This window comes from Stigmatopora argus, chromosome 3 (assembly GCF_051989625.1).
Source record: "Stigmatopora argus isolate UIUO_Sarg chromosome 3, RoL_Sarg_1.0, whole genome shotgun sequence".
NCBI classification, from domain to species: Eukaryota; Metazoa; Chordata; class Actinopteri; order Syngnathiformes; family Syngnathidae; genus Stigmatopora; species Stigmatopora argus.
Genome location: NC_135389.1, coordinates 5,656,823 through 5,671,612, shown reverse-complemented (window position 1 = coordinate 5,671,612; position 14,790 = coordinate 5,656,823). Strand labels below are relative to the sequence as shown.

The window sequence follows — 14,790 nt, the reverse complement described above, 5'->3', positions numbered from 1 at the left end:
AAAGTACAACTCGTGATTCTTAAGTGTAGGTAGGTCCTTTTCTATCCTGGTGTTATGTTGTCAAGGATCAAACTTCAACCATGCAAACTGGCAGAGAAAGACATTACAGCAAATTCACGATGAGGATGGGAATAGAACCCATGCGTTTAGAACACAATGGATTAGCAGTCCATCACCTTAGCGTCACGTCCCCTCATCGCCAATAAGCTGAGGTACGTGGGAATCAATGGGACTGACATATTGCCCCCTAGTTAGTAAAATATAATATATTTTTTCTGATCCAGGCATTCATAGCATGAGGGGGAATTAGCTCAAGTGGTAGAGCGCTCGCTTTCCATGTGAGAGGCAGTGGGATCGATGCCCACATTCTCCAAACAGCTCCATCTCGTCATCCCGTGGATGTTTTAGCAAGCTTGCTTTTGATGAAAAGATTATTTGAAATGGGTTGTCTAAATTTACCTTTCATTCATTTTTTAACACTGCTTATTCTGTTCAGGGTCGCATGGTGCTTGAGCCTATCAAAGCAGACTTTGTCCGATGACAAACTATACCCTAAACTCGTGACTAGACTAAACCTTACCAGTCGTTGGGCATTCATGACTCTTATTTCTGAAAACATTCAAAGACACAATGTTTTGCAAGAGTTATGTTGCCCCATTTAGTAGCTATTGTTTTTATGGTGGGCAGATTGGACCAGACTCAATACCTTCCTTATAGTTAACACCCATGCTTAAGAAGATCTTGAATGTATCCAAGACTTTGTCTTACCACGATTTCTGACCTTGAGAAATTGATTCTTGGGAGAGTATGAATTCTTTGCACATGAGGGCTAGCACCCTTTGTCCTCATATTCCTAACTACATGAGTGACTACTTTTCTGAAATGCCATGGATAATGTCTGAATGCAGAAACGCTTTGAGTATCGTGACTTAACCTAAAGGTGCATTGTATTGAACACACAGGTTCCATTCATTCTCTTAGGACAATGCATAACTTCCACAAACATTAAGGACTCCACATCTGAATTTCTAGCAGACCCTTAGACCAAGGAAAAATGACACATTTCCCCCAGTTTCCAATTGCTACTTCACAGTGCCTTCATTACTGTAAGAGACAAGTCTTTAGAAGCATGTTTGTGTTTTCGTGAAATTTAGAAGAACTGGACATTGAATGTTTGGTGTAACATTTAAGAAATTTGACCAATGTCATTGCTTCAATGGACATCCTTCAAGAAAGTGACCAGACAGGTAGGAACTATTATAAGGGGAATTAGCTCAAGTGGTAGAGTGCTCGCTTAGCATGTGAGAGGCAGTGGGATCGATGCCCATATTCTCCATCTGAAATCTACTGTTGGTTGCCTGATGAAGGCACCAAGTCTAATGTGGTTTAAATTTATATCTCTGAAAAGACTCGAAGCCAATGTCATTTTGCAGGAATTTAGTAGTCCCATTGTGTATGCATTTTAAGTATTTTGGCTCAGTGGAGCAGAGTAAAATTCATGAGTGAAAGTACAACTCGTGATTCTTAAGTGTAGGTAGGTCCTTTTCTATCCTAGTGTTATGTTGTCAAGGATCAAACTTCAACCATGCAAACTGGCAGAGAAAGACATTACAGCAAATTCACGATGAGGATGGGAATAGAACCCATGCGTGTAGAACACAATGGATTAGCAGTCCATCACCTTAGCGTCACGGTCCCCTCATCGCCAATGTGCTGAGGTACGTGGGAATCAATGGGACTGACATTTTGCCCCCTAGTTAGTAAAATATAATATCTTTTTTTCTGATCCAGGTATTCATAGCACGAGCGGGAATTAGCTCAAGTGGTAGAGTGCTTGCTTTGCATGTGAGCGGCAGTGGGATCCATGCCCACATTCTCCAAACAGCTCCATCTCGTCATCCCGTGGATGTTTTAGCAAGCTTGCTTTTTATGAAAAGATTATTTGAAATGGGTTGTCTAAATTTACCTTTCATTCATTTTTTAACACTGCTTATTCTGTTCAGGGTCGCATGGTGCTTGAGCCTATCCCAGCAGACTTTGTCCGATGACAAACTATACCCTAAACTCGTGAGTAGACTAAACCTTACCAGTCGTTGGGCATTCATGACTCTTATTTCTGAAAACATTCAAAGACACAATGTTTTGCAAGAGTTATGTTGCCCCATTTAGTAGCCATTGTTTTTATGGTGGGCAGATTGGACCAGACTCAATACCTTCATTATAGTTAACACCCATGCTTAAGAAGATCTTGAATGTATCCAAGACTTTGTCTTACCACGATTTCTGACCTTGAGGAATTGATTCTTGGGAGAGTATAAATTCTTTGCACATGAGGGCTAGCACCCTTTGTCCTCATATTCCTAACTACATGAGTGACTACTTTTCTGAAATGCCATGGATAATGTCTGAATGCAGAAACGCTTTGAGTATCGTGACTTAACCTAAAGGTGCATTGTATTGAACACACAGGTTCCATTCATTCTCTTAGGACAATGCATAACTTCCACAAACATTAAGGACTCCACATCTGAATTTCTAGCAGACCCTTAGACCAAGGAAAAATGACACATTTCCCCCAGTTTCCAATTGCTACTTCACAGTGCCTTCATTACTGTAAGAGACAAGTCTTTAGAAGCATGTTTGTGTTTTCGTGAAATATAGAAGAACTGGACATTGAATGTTTGGTGTAACATTTAAGAAATTTGACCAATGTCATTGCTTCAATGGACATCCTTCAAGAAAGTGACCAGACAGGTAGGAACTATTATAAGGGGAATTAGCTCAAGTGGTAGAGCGCTCGCTTAACATGTGAGAGGCAGTGGGATCGATGCCCACATAATCCATCTGAAATCTACTGTTGTTTGCCTGATTAAGGCACCAAGTCTAATGTGGTTTAAATTTATATCTCTGAAAAGACTTGAAGCCAATGTCATTTTGCAGGAATTTAGTAGTCCCATTGTGTATGCATTTTAAGTATTTTGGCTCAGTGGAGCAGAGTAAAATTCATGAGTGAAAGTACAACTCGTGATTCTTAAGTGTAGGTAGGTCCTTTTCTATCCTAGTGTTATGTTGTCAAGGATCAAACTTCAACCATGCAAACTGGCAGAGAAAGACATTACAGCAAATTCACGATGAGGATGGGAATAGAACCCATGCGTGTAGAACACAATGGATTAGCAGTCCATCACCTTAGCGTCACGGTCCCCTCATCGCCAATGTGCTGAGGTACGTGGGAATCAATGGGACTGACATTTTGCCCCCTAGTTAGTAAAATATAATATTTTTTTTTCTGATCCAGGTATTCATAGCACGAGCGGGAATTAGCTCAAGTGGTAGAGTGCTTGCTTTGCATGTGAGCGGCAGTGGGATCCATGCCCACATTCTCCAAACAGCTCCATCTCGTCATCCCGTGGATGTTTTAGCAAGCTTGCTTTTTATGAAAAGATTATTTGAAATGGGTTGTCTAAATTTATCTTTCATTCATTTTTTAACACTGCTTATTCTGTTCAGGGTCGCATGGTGCTTGAGCCTATCCCAGCAGACTTTGTACGATGACAAACTATACCCTAAACTCGTGACTAGACTAAACCTTACCAGTCGTTGGGCATTCATGACTCTTATTTCTGAAAACATTCAAAGACACAATGTTTTGCAAGAGTTATGTTGCCCCATTTAGTAGCTATTGTTTTTATGGTGGGCAGATTGGACCAGACTCAATACCTTCATTATAGTTAACACCCATGCTTAAGAAGATCTTGAATGTATCCAAGACTTTGTCTTACCACGATTTCTGACCTTGAGAAATTGATTCTTGGGAGAGAATGAATTCTTTGCACATGAGGGCTAGCAACCTTTGTCCTCATATTCCTAACTACATGAGTGACTACTTTTCTGAAATGCCATGGATAATGTCTGAATGCAGAAACGCTTTGAGTATCGTGACTTAACCTAAAGGTGCATTGTATTGAACACACAGGTTCCATTCATTCTCTTAGGACAATGCATAACTTCCACAAACATTAAGGACTCCACATCTGAATTTCTAGCAGACCCTTAGACCAAGGAAAAATGACACATTTCCCCCAGTTTCCAATTGCTACTTCACAGTGCCTTCATTACTGTAAGAGACAAGTCTTTAGAAGCATGTTTGTGTTTTTGTGAAATTTAGAAGAACTGGACATTGAATGTTTGGTGTAACATTGAAGAAATTTGACCAATGTTATTGCTTCAATGGATATCCTTCAAGGAAGGTGACCAGACAGGTAGTAACTATTATAAGGGGGATTAGCTCAAGTGGTAGAGCGCTCGCTTAGCATGTGAGAGGCAGTGGGATCGATGCCCACATTCTCCATCCGAAATCTACTGTTGTTTGCCTAATTAAGGCACTAAGTCTAATGTGGTTTAAATTTATATCTCTGAAAAGACTTGAAGCCAATGTCATTTTGCAGGAATTTAGTAGTCCCATTGTGTATGCATTTTAAGTATTTTGGCTCAGTGGAGCAGAGTAAAATTCATGAGTGAAAGTACAACTCGTGATTCTTAAGTGTAGGTAGGTCCTTTTCTAACCTAGTGTTATGTTGTCAAGGATCAAACTTCAACCATGCAAACTGGCAGAGAAAGACATTACAGCAAATTCACGATGAGGATGGGAATAGAACCCATGCTTGTAGAACACAATGGATTAGCAGTCCATCACCTTAGCCTCTCGGTCCCCTCATCGCCAATGTGCTGAGGTACGTGGGAATCAATGGGACTGACATATTGCCCCCTAGTTAGTGAAATACAATATCTTTTTTTCTGATCCATGCATTCATAGCATGAGGGGGAATTAGCTCAAGTGGTAGAGCGCTTGCTTTGCATGTGAGCGGCAGTGGGATCCATGCCCACATTCTCCAAACAGCTCCATCTCGTCATCCCGTGGATGTTTTAGCAAGCTTGCTTTTTATGAAAAGATTATTTGAAATGGGTTGTCTAAATTTACCTTTCATTCATTTTTTAACACTGCTTATTCTGTTCAGGGTCGCATGGTGCTTGAGCCTATCCCAGCAGACTTTGTCCGATGACAAACTATACCCTAAACTCGTGACTAGACTAAACCTTACCAGTCGTTGGGCATTCATGACTCTTATTTCTGAAAACATTCAAAGACACAATGTTTTGCAAGAGTTATGTTGCCCCATTTAGTAGCTATTGTTTTTATGGTGGGCAGATTGGACCAGACTCAATACCTTCATTATAGTTAACACCCATGCTTAAGAAGATCTTGAATGTATCCAAGACTTTGTCTTACCACGATCTCTGACCTTGAGAAATTGATTCTTGGGAGAGTATGAATTCTTTGCACATGAGGGCTAGCACCCTTTGTCCTCATATTCCTAACTACATGAGTGACTACTTTTCTGAAATGCCATGGATAATGTCTGAATGCAGAAACGCTTTGAGTATCGTGACTTAACCTAAAGGTGCATTGTATTGAACACACAGGTTCCATTCATTCTCTTAGGACAATGCATAACTTCCACAAACATTAAGGACTCCACATCTGAATTTCTAGCAGACCCTTAGACCAAGGAAAAATGACACATTTCCCCCAGTTTCCAATTGCTACTTCACAGTGCCTTCATTACTGTAAGAGACAAGTCTTTAGAAGCATGTTTGTGTTTTCGTGAAATTTAGAAGAACTGGACATTGAATGTTTGGTGTAACATTGAAGAAATTTGACCAATGTCATTGCTTCAATGGATATCCTTCAAGGAAGGTGACCAGACAGGTAGTAACTATTATAAGGGGGATTAGCTCAAGTGGTAGAGCGCTCGCTTAGCATGTGAGAGGCAGTGGGATCGATGCCCACATTCTCCATCTGAAATCTACTGTTGTTTGCCTGATTAAGGCACCAAGTCTAATGTGGTTTAAATTTATATCTCTGAAAAGACTCGAAGCCAATGTCATTTTGCAGGAATTTAGTAGTCCCATTGTGTATGCATTTTAAGTATTTTGGCTCAGTGGAGCAGAGTAAAATTCATGAGTGAAAGTACAACTCGTGATTCTTAAGTGTAGGTAGGTCCTTTTCTATCCTAGTGTTATGTTGTCAAGGATCAAACTTCAACCATGCAAACTGGCAGAGAAAGACATTACAGCAAATTCACGATGAGGATGGGAATAGAACCCATGCGTGTAGAACACAATGGATTAGCAGTCCATCACCTTAGCGTCACGGTCCCCTCATCGCCAATGTGCTGAGGTACGTGGGAATCAATGGGACTGACATTTTGCCCCCTAGTTAGTAAAATATAATATCTTTTTTTCTGATCCAGGTATTCATAGCACGAGGGGGAAGTAGCTCAAGTGGTAGAGCGCTTGCTTTGCATGTGAAAGGCAGTGGGATCCATGCCCACATTCTCCAAACAGCTCCATCTCGTCATCCCGTGGATGTTTTAGCAAGCTTGCTTTTTATGAAAAGATTATTTGAAATGGGTTGTCTAAATTTATCTTTCATTCATTTTTTAACACTGCTTATTCTGTTCAGGGTCGCATGGTGCTTGAGCCTATCCCAGCAGACTTTGTACGATGACAAACTATACCCTAAACTCGTGACTAGACTAAACCTTACCAGTCGTTGGGCATTCATGACTCTTATTTCTGAAAACATTCAAAGACACAATGTTTTGCAAGAGTTATGTTGCCCCATTTAGTAGCTATTGTTTTTATGGTGGGCAGATTGTACCAGACTCAATACCTTCATTATAGTTAACACCCATGCTTAAGAAGATCTTGAATGTATCCAAGACTTTGTCTTACCACGATTTCTGACCTTGAGGAATGATTCTTGGGAGAGTATAAATTCTTTGCACATGAGGGCTAGGACCCTTTGTCCTCATATTCCTAACTACATGAGTGACTACTTTTCTGAAATGCCATGGATAATGTCTGAATGCAGAAACGCTTTGAGTATCGTGACTTAACCTAAAGGTGCATTGTATTGAACACACAGGTTCCATTCATTCTCTTAGGACAATGCATAACTTCCACAAACATTAAGGACTCCACATCTGAATTTCTAGCAGACCCTTAGACCAAGGAAGAATTACACATTTCCCCCAGTTTCCAATTGCTACTTCACAGTGCCTTCATTACTGTAAGAGACAAGTCTTTAGAAGCATGTTTGTGTTTTCGTGAAATTTAGAAGAACTGGACATTGAATGTTTGGTGTGACATTGAAGAAATTTGACCAATGTCATTGCTTCAATGGACATCCTTCAAGAAAGTGACCAGACAGGTAGGAACTATTATAAGGGGGATTAGCTCAAGTGGTAGAGCGCTCGCTTAGCATGTGAGAGGCAGTGGGATCGATGTCCACATTCTCCATCTGAAATCGACTGTTGTTTGCCTGATTAAGGCACCAAGTCTAATGTGGTTTAAATTTATATCTCTGAAAAGACTTGAAGCCAATGTCATTTTACAGGAATTTAGTAGTCCCATTGTGTATGCATTTTAAGTATTTTGGCTCAGTGGAGCAGAGTAAAATTCATGAGTGAAAGTACAACTCGTGATTCTTAAGTGTAGGTAGGTCCTTTTCTATCCTAGTGTTATGTTGTCAAGGATCAAACTTCAACCATGCAAACTGGCAGCGAAAGACATTACAGCAAATTCACGATGAGGATGGGAATAGAACCCATGCGTGTAGAACACAATGGATTAGCAGTCCATCACCTTAGCCTCTCGGTCCCCTCATCGCCAATGTGCTGAGGTACGTGGGAATCAATGGGACTGACATATTGCCCCCTAGTTAGTAAAATATAATATATTTTTTCTGATCCAGGCATTCATAGCATGAGGGGGAATTAGCTCAAGTGGTAGAGCGCTCGCTTTGCATGTGAGAGGCAGTGGGATCGATGCCTACATTCTCCAAACAGCTCCATCTCGTCATCCCGTGGATGTTTTAGCAAGCTTGCTTTTTATGAAAAGATTATTTGAAATGGGTTGTCTAAATTTATCTTTCATTCATTTTTTAACACTGCTTATTCTGTTCAGGGTCGCATGGTGCTTGAGCCTATCCCAGCAGACTTTGTACGATGACAAACTATACCCTAAACTCGTGACTAGACTAAACCTTACCAGTCGTTGGGCATTCATGACTCTTATTTCTGAAAACATTCAAAGACACAATGTTTTGCAAGAGTTATGTTGCCCCATTTAGTAGCCATTGTTTTTATGGTGGGCAGATTGGACCAGACTCAATACCTTCATTATAGTTAACACCCATGCTTAGGAAGATCTTGAATGTATCCAAGACTTTGTCTTACCAAGATTTCTGACCTTGAGGAATTGATTCTTGGGAGAGTATAAATTCTTTGCACATGAGGGCTAGCACCCTTGGTCCTCATATTCCCAACTACATGAGTGTCTACTTGTCTGAAATGACATGGATAATGTCTGAATGCAGAAACGCTTTGAGTATCGTGACTTAACCTAAAGGTGCATTGTATTGAGCACACAGGTTCAATTCATTCTCTTAGGACAATGCATAACTTCCACAAACATTAAGGACTCCACATCTGAATTTCTAACAGACCCTTAGACCAAGGAAAAATGACACATTTCCCCCAGTTTCCAATTGCTACTTCACAGTGCCTTCATTACTGTAAGAGACAAGTCTTTAGAAGAATGTTTGTGTTTTCGTGAAATTTAGAAGAACTGGACATTAAATGTTTGGTGTAACATTAAAGAAATTTGACCAATGTCATTGCTTCTATGGACATCCTTCAAGAAAGTGACCAGACAGGTAGGAACTATTATAAGGGGAATTAGCTCAAGTGGTAGAGCGCTCGCTTAGCATGTGAGAGGCAGTGGGATCGATGCCCACATTCTCCATCAGAAATCTACTGTTGTTTGCCTGATTAAGGCACCAAGTCTAATGTGGTTTAAATTTATATCTCTGAAAAGACTCGAAGCCAATGTCATTTTGCAGGAATTTAGTAGTCCCATTGTGTATGCATTTTAAGTATTTTGGCTCAGTGGAGCAGAGTAAAATTCATGAGTGAAAGTACAACTCGTGATTCTTAAGTGTAGGTAGGTCCTTTTCTAACCTAGTGTTATGTTGTCAAGGATCAAACTTCAACCATGCAAACTGGCAGAGAAAGACATTACAGTTAATTCACGATGAGGATGGGAATAGAACCCATGCGTGTAGAACACAATGGATTAGCAGTCCATCACCTTAGCGTCACGGTCCCCTCATCGCCAATGTGCTGAGGTACGTGGGAATCAATGGGACTGACATTTTGCCCCCTAGTTAGTAAAATATAATATCTTTTTTTCTGATCCAGGTATTCATAGCACGAGCGGGAATTAGCTCAAGTGGTAGAGTGCTTGCTTTGCATGTGAGCGGCAGTGGGATCCATGCCCACATTCTCCAAACAGCTCCATCTCGTCATCCCGTGGATGTTTTAGCAAGCTTGCTTTTTATGAAAAGATTATTTGAAATGGGTTGTCTAAATTTACCTTTCATTCATTTTTTAACACTGCTTATTCTGTTCAGGGTCGCATGGTGCTTGAGCCTATCCCAGCAGACTTTGTCCGATGACAAACTATACCCTAAACTCGTGAGTAGACTAAACCTTACCAGTCGTTGGGCATTCATGACTCTTATTTCTGAAAACATTCAAAGACACAATGTTTTGCAAGAGTTATGTTGCCCCATTTAGTAGCCATTGTTTTTATGGTGGGCAGATTGGACCAGACTCAATACCTTCATTATAGTTAACACCCATGCTTAAGAAGATCTTGAATGTATCCAAGACTTTGTCTTACCACGATTTCTGACCTTGAGGAATTGATTCTTGGGAGAGTATAAATTCTTTGCACATGAGGGCTAGCACCCTTTGTCCTCATATTCCTAACTACATGAGTGACTACTTTTCTGAAATGCCATGGATAATGTCTGAATGCAGAAACGCTTTGAGTATCGTGACTTAACCTAAAGGTGCATTGTATTGAACACACAGGTTCCATTCATTCTCTTAGGACAATGCATAACTTCCACAAACATTAAGGACTCCACATCTGAATTTCTAGCAGACCCTTAGACCAAGGAAAAATGACACATTTCCCCCAGTTTCCAATTGCTACTTCACAGTGCCTTCATTACTGTAAGAGACAAGTCTTTAGAAGCATGTTTGTGTTTTCGTGAAATATAGAAGAACTGGACATTGAATGTTTGGTGTAACATTTAAGAAATTTGACCAATGTCATTGCTTCAATGGACATCCTTCAAGAAAGTGACCAGACAGGTAGGAACTATTATAAGGGGAATTAGCTCAAGTGGTAGAGCGCTCGCTTAACATGTGAGAGGCAGTGGGATCGATGCCCACATAATCCATCTGAAATCTACTGTTGTTTGCCTGATTAAGGCACCAAGTCTAATGTGGTTTAAATTTATATCTCTGAAAAGACTTGAAGCCAATGTCATTTTGCAGGAATTTAGTAGTCCCATTGTGTATGCATTTTAAGTATTTTGGCTCAGTGGAGCAGAGTAAAATTCATGAGTGAAAGTACAACTCGTGATTCTTAAGTGTAGGTAGGTCCTTTTCTATCCTAGTGTTATGTTGTCAAGGATCAAACTTCAACCATGCAAACTGGCAGAGAAAGACATTACAGCAAATTCACGATGAGGATGGGAATAGAACCCATGCGTGTAGAACACAATGGATTAGCAGTCCATCACCTTAGCGTCACGGTCCCCTCATCGCCAATGTGCTGAGGTACGTGGGAATCAATGGGACTGACATTTTGCCCCCTAGTTAGTAAAATATAATATTTTTTTTTCTGATCCAGGTATTCATAGCACGAGCGGGAATTAGCTCAAGTGGTAGAGTGCTTGCTTTGCATGTGAGCGGCAGTGGGATCCATGCCCACATTCTCCAAACAGCTCCATCTCGTCATCCCGTGGATGTTTTAGCAAGCTTGCTTTTTATGAAAAGATTATTTGAAATGGGTTGTCTAAATTTATCTTTCATTCATTTTTTAACACTGCTTATTCTGTTCAGGGTCGCATGGTGCTTGAGCCTATCCCAGCAGACTTTGTACGATGACAAACTATACCCTAAACTCGTGACTAGACTAAACCTTACCAGTCGTTGGGCATTCATGACTCTTATTTCTGAAAACATTCAAAGACACAATGTTTTGCAAGAGTTATGTTGCCCCATTTAGTAGCTATTGTTTTTATGGTGGGCAGATTGGACCAGACTCAATACCTTCATTATAGTTAACACCCATGCTTAAGAAGATCTTGAATGTATCCAAGACTTTGTCTTACCACGATTTCTGACCTTGAGAAATTGATTCTTGGGAGAGAATGAATTCTTTGCACATGAGGGCTAGCAACCTTTGTCCTCATATTCCTAACTACATGAGTGACTACTTTTCTGAAATGCCATGGATAATGTCTGAATGCAGAAACGCTTTGAGTATCGTGACTTAACCTAAAGGTGCATTGTATTGAACACACAGGTTCCATTCATTCTCTTAGGACAATGCATAACTTCCACAAACATTAAGGACTCCACATCTGAATTTCTAGCAGACCCTTAGACCAAGGAAAAATGACACATTTCCCCCAGTTTCCAATTGCTACTTCACAGTGCCTTCATTACTGTAAGAGACAAGTCTTTAGAAGCATGTTTGTGTTTTTGTGAAATTTAGAAGAACTGGACATTGAATGTTTGGTGTAACATTGAAGAAATTTGACCAATGTTATTGCTTCAATGGATATCCTTCAAGGAAGGTGACCAGACAGGTAGTAACTATTATAAGGGGGATTAGCTCAAGTGGTAGAGCGCTCGCTTAGCATGTGAGAGGCAGTGGGATCGATGCCCACATTCTCCATCCGAAATCTACTGTTGTTTGCCTAATTAAGGCACTAAGTCTAATGTGGTTTAAATTTATATCTCTGAAAAGACTTGAAGCCAATGTCATTTTGCAGGAATTTAGTAGTCCCATTGTGTATGCATTTTAAGTATTTTGGCTCAGTGGAGCAGAGTAAAATTCATGAGTGAAAGTACAACTCGTGATTCTTAAGTGTAGGTAGGTCCTTTTCTAACCTAGTGTTATGTTGTCAAGGATCAAACTTCAACCATGCAAACTGGCAGAGAAAGACATTACAGCAAATTCACGATGAGGATGGGAATAGAACCCATGCTTGTAGAACACAATGGATTAGCAGTCCATCACCTTAGCCTCTCGGTCCCCTCATCGCCAATGTGCTGAGGTACGTGGGAATCAATGGGACTGACATATTGCCCCCTAGTTAGTGAAATACAATATCTTTTTTTCTGATCCATGCATTCATAGCATGAGGGGGAATTAGCTCAAGTGGTAGAGCGCTTGCTTTGCATGTGAGCGGCAGTGGGATCCATGCCCACATTCTCCAAACAGCTCCATCTCGTCATCCCGTGGATGTTTTAGCAAGCTTGCTTTTTATGAAAAGATTATTTGAAATGGGTTGTCTAAATTTACCTTTCATTCATTTTTTAACACTGCTTATTCTGTTCAGGGTCGCATGGTGCTTGAGCCTATCCCAGCAGACTTTGTCCGATGACAAACTATACCCTAAACTCGTGACTAGACTAAACCTTACCAGTCGTTGGGCATTCATGACTCTTATTTCTGAAAACATTCAAAGACACAATGTTTTGCAAGAGTTATGTTGCCCCATTTAGTAGCTATTGTTTTTATGGTGGGCAGATTGGACCAGACTCAATACCTTCATTATAGTTAACACCCATGCTTAAGAAGATCTTGAATGTATCCAAGACTTTGTCTTACCACGATTTCTGACCTTGAGAAATTGATTCTTGGGAGAGTATGAATTCTTTGCACATGAGGGCTAGCACCCTTTGTCCTCATATTCCTAACTACATGAGTGACTACTTTTCTGAAATGCCATGGATAATGTCTGAATGCAGAAACGCTTTGAGTATCGTGACTTAACCTAAAGGTGCATTGTATTGAACACACAGGTTCCATTCATTCTCTTAGGACAATGCATAACTTCCACAAACATTAAGGACTCCACATCTGAATTTCTAGCAGACCCTTAGACCAAGGAAAAATGACACATTTCCCCCAGTTTCCAATTGCTACTTCACAGTGCCTTCATTACTGTAAGAGACAAGTCTTTAGAAGCATGTTTGTGTTTTCGTGAAATTTAGAAGAACTGGACATTGAATGTTTGGTGTAACATTGAAGAAATTTGACCAATGTCATTGCTTCAATGGATATCCTTCAAGGAAGGTGACCAGACAGGTAGTAACTATTATAAGGGGGATTAGCTCAAGTGGTAGAGCGCTCGCTTAGCATGTGAGAGGCAGTGGGATCGATGCCCACATTCTCCATCTGAAATCTACTGTTGTTTGCCTGATTAAGGCACCAAGTCTAATGTGGTTTAAATTTATATCTCTGAAAAGACTCGAAGCCAATGTCATTTTGCAGGAATTTAGTAGTCCCATTGTGTATGCATTTTAAGTATTTTGGCTCAGTGGAGCAGAGTAAAATTCATGAGTGAAAGTACAACTCGTGATTCTTAAGTGTAGGTAGGTCCTTTTCTATCCTAGTGTTATGTTGTCAAGGATCAAACTTCAACCATGCAAACTGGCAGAGAAAGACATTACAGCAAATTCACGATGAGGATGGGAATAGAACCCATGCGTGTAGAACACAATGGATTAGCAGTCCATCACCTTAGCGTCACGGTCCCCTCATCGCCAATGTGCTGAGGTACGTGGGAATCAATGGGACTGACATTTTGCCCCCTAGTTAGTAAAATATAATATCTTTTTTTCTGATCCAGGTATTCATAGCACGAGGGGGAAGTAGCTCAAGTGGTAGAGCGCTTGCTTTGCATGTGAAAGGCAGTGGGATCCATGCCCACATTCTCCAAACAGCTCCATCTCGTCATCCCGTGGATGTTTTAGCAAGCTTGCTTTTTATGAAAAGATTATTTGAAATGGGTTGTCTAAATTTATCTTTCATTCATTTTTTAACACTGCTTATTCTGTTCAGGGTCGCATGGTGCTTGAGCCTATCCCAGCAGACTTTGTACGATGACAAACTATACCCTAAACTCGTGACTAGACTAAACCTTACCAGTCGTTGGGCATTCATGACTCTTATTTCTGAAAACATTCAAAGACACAATGTTTTGCAAGAGTTATGTTGCCCCATTTAGTAGCTATTGTTTTTATGGTGGGCAGATTGTACCAGACTCAATACCTTCATTATAGTTAACACCCATGCTTAAGAAGATCTTGAATGTATCCAAGACTTTGTCTTACCACGATTTCTGACCTTGAGGAATGATTCTTGGGAGAGTATAAATTCTTTGCACATGAGGGCTAGGACCCTTTGTCCTCATATTCCTAACTACATGAGTGACTACTTTTCTGAAATGCCATGGATAATGTCTGAATGCAGAAACGCTTTGAGTATCGTGACTTAACCTAAAGGTGCATTGTATTGAACACACAGGTTCCATTCATTCTCTTAGGACAATGCATAACTTCCACAAACATTAAGGACTCCACATCTGAATTTCTAGCAGACCCTTAGACCAAGGAAGAATTACACATTTCCCCCAGTTTCCAATTGCTACTTCACAGTGCCTTCATTACTGTAAGAGACAAGTCTTTAGAAGCATGTTTGTGTTTTCGTGAAATTTAGAAGAACTGGACATTGAATGTTTGGTGTGACATTGAAGAAATTTGACCAATGTCATTGCTTCAATGGACATCC

The 14,790-nt window shown here is 40.4% G+C and overlaps 1 protein-coding gene and 2 non-coding genes across 7 annotated transcripts in view; all 3 read left to right on the top strand.

The window, feature by feature from the left end:
* Nucleotides 1-14,790, top strand: part of dnaaf4 (dynein axonemal assembly factor 4) — a 119,499-nt gene that overhangs the window by 46,135 nt on the left and 58,574 nt on the right. The gene's annotated exons all lie outside the window — the stretch shown is intronic.
* On the top strand, nucleotides 301-373 carry trnag-ucc (transfer RNA glycine (anticodon UCC)). Its single transcript has one exon. It is a non-coding gene; the product is annotated as a tRNA-Gly (tRNA).
* trnaa-agc (transfer RNA alanine (anticodon AGC)) lies at nucleotides 8,799-8,871 on the top strand. Its single transcript has one exon. It is a non-coding gene; the product is annotated as a tRNA-Ala (tRNA).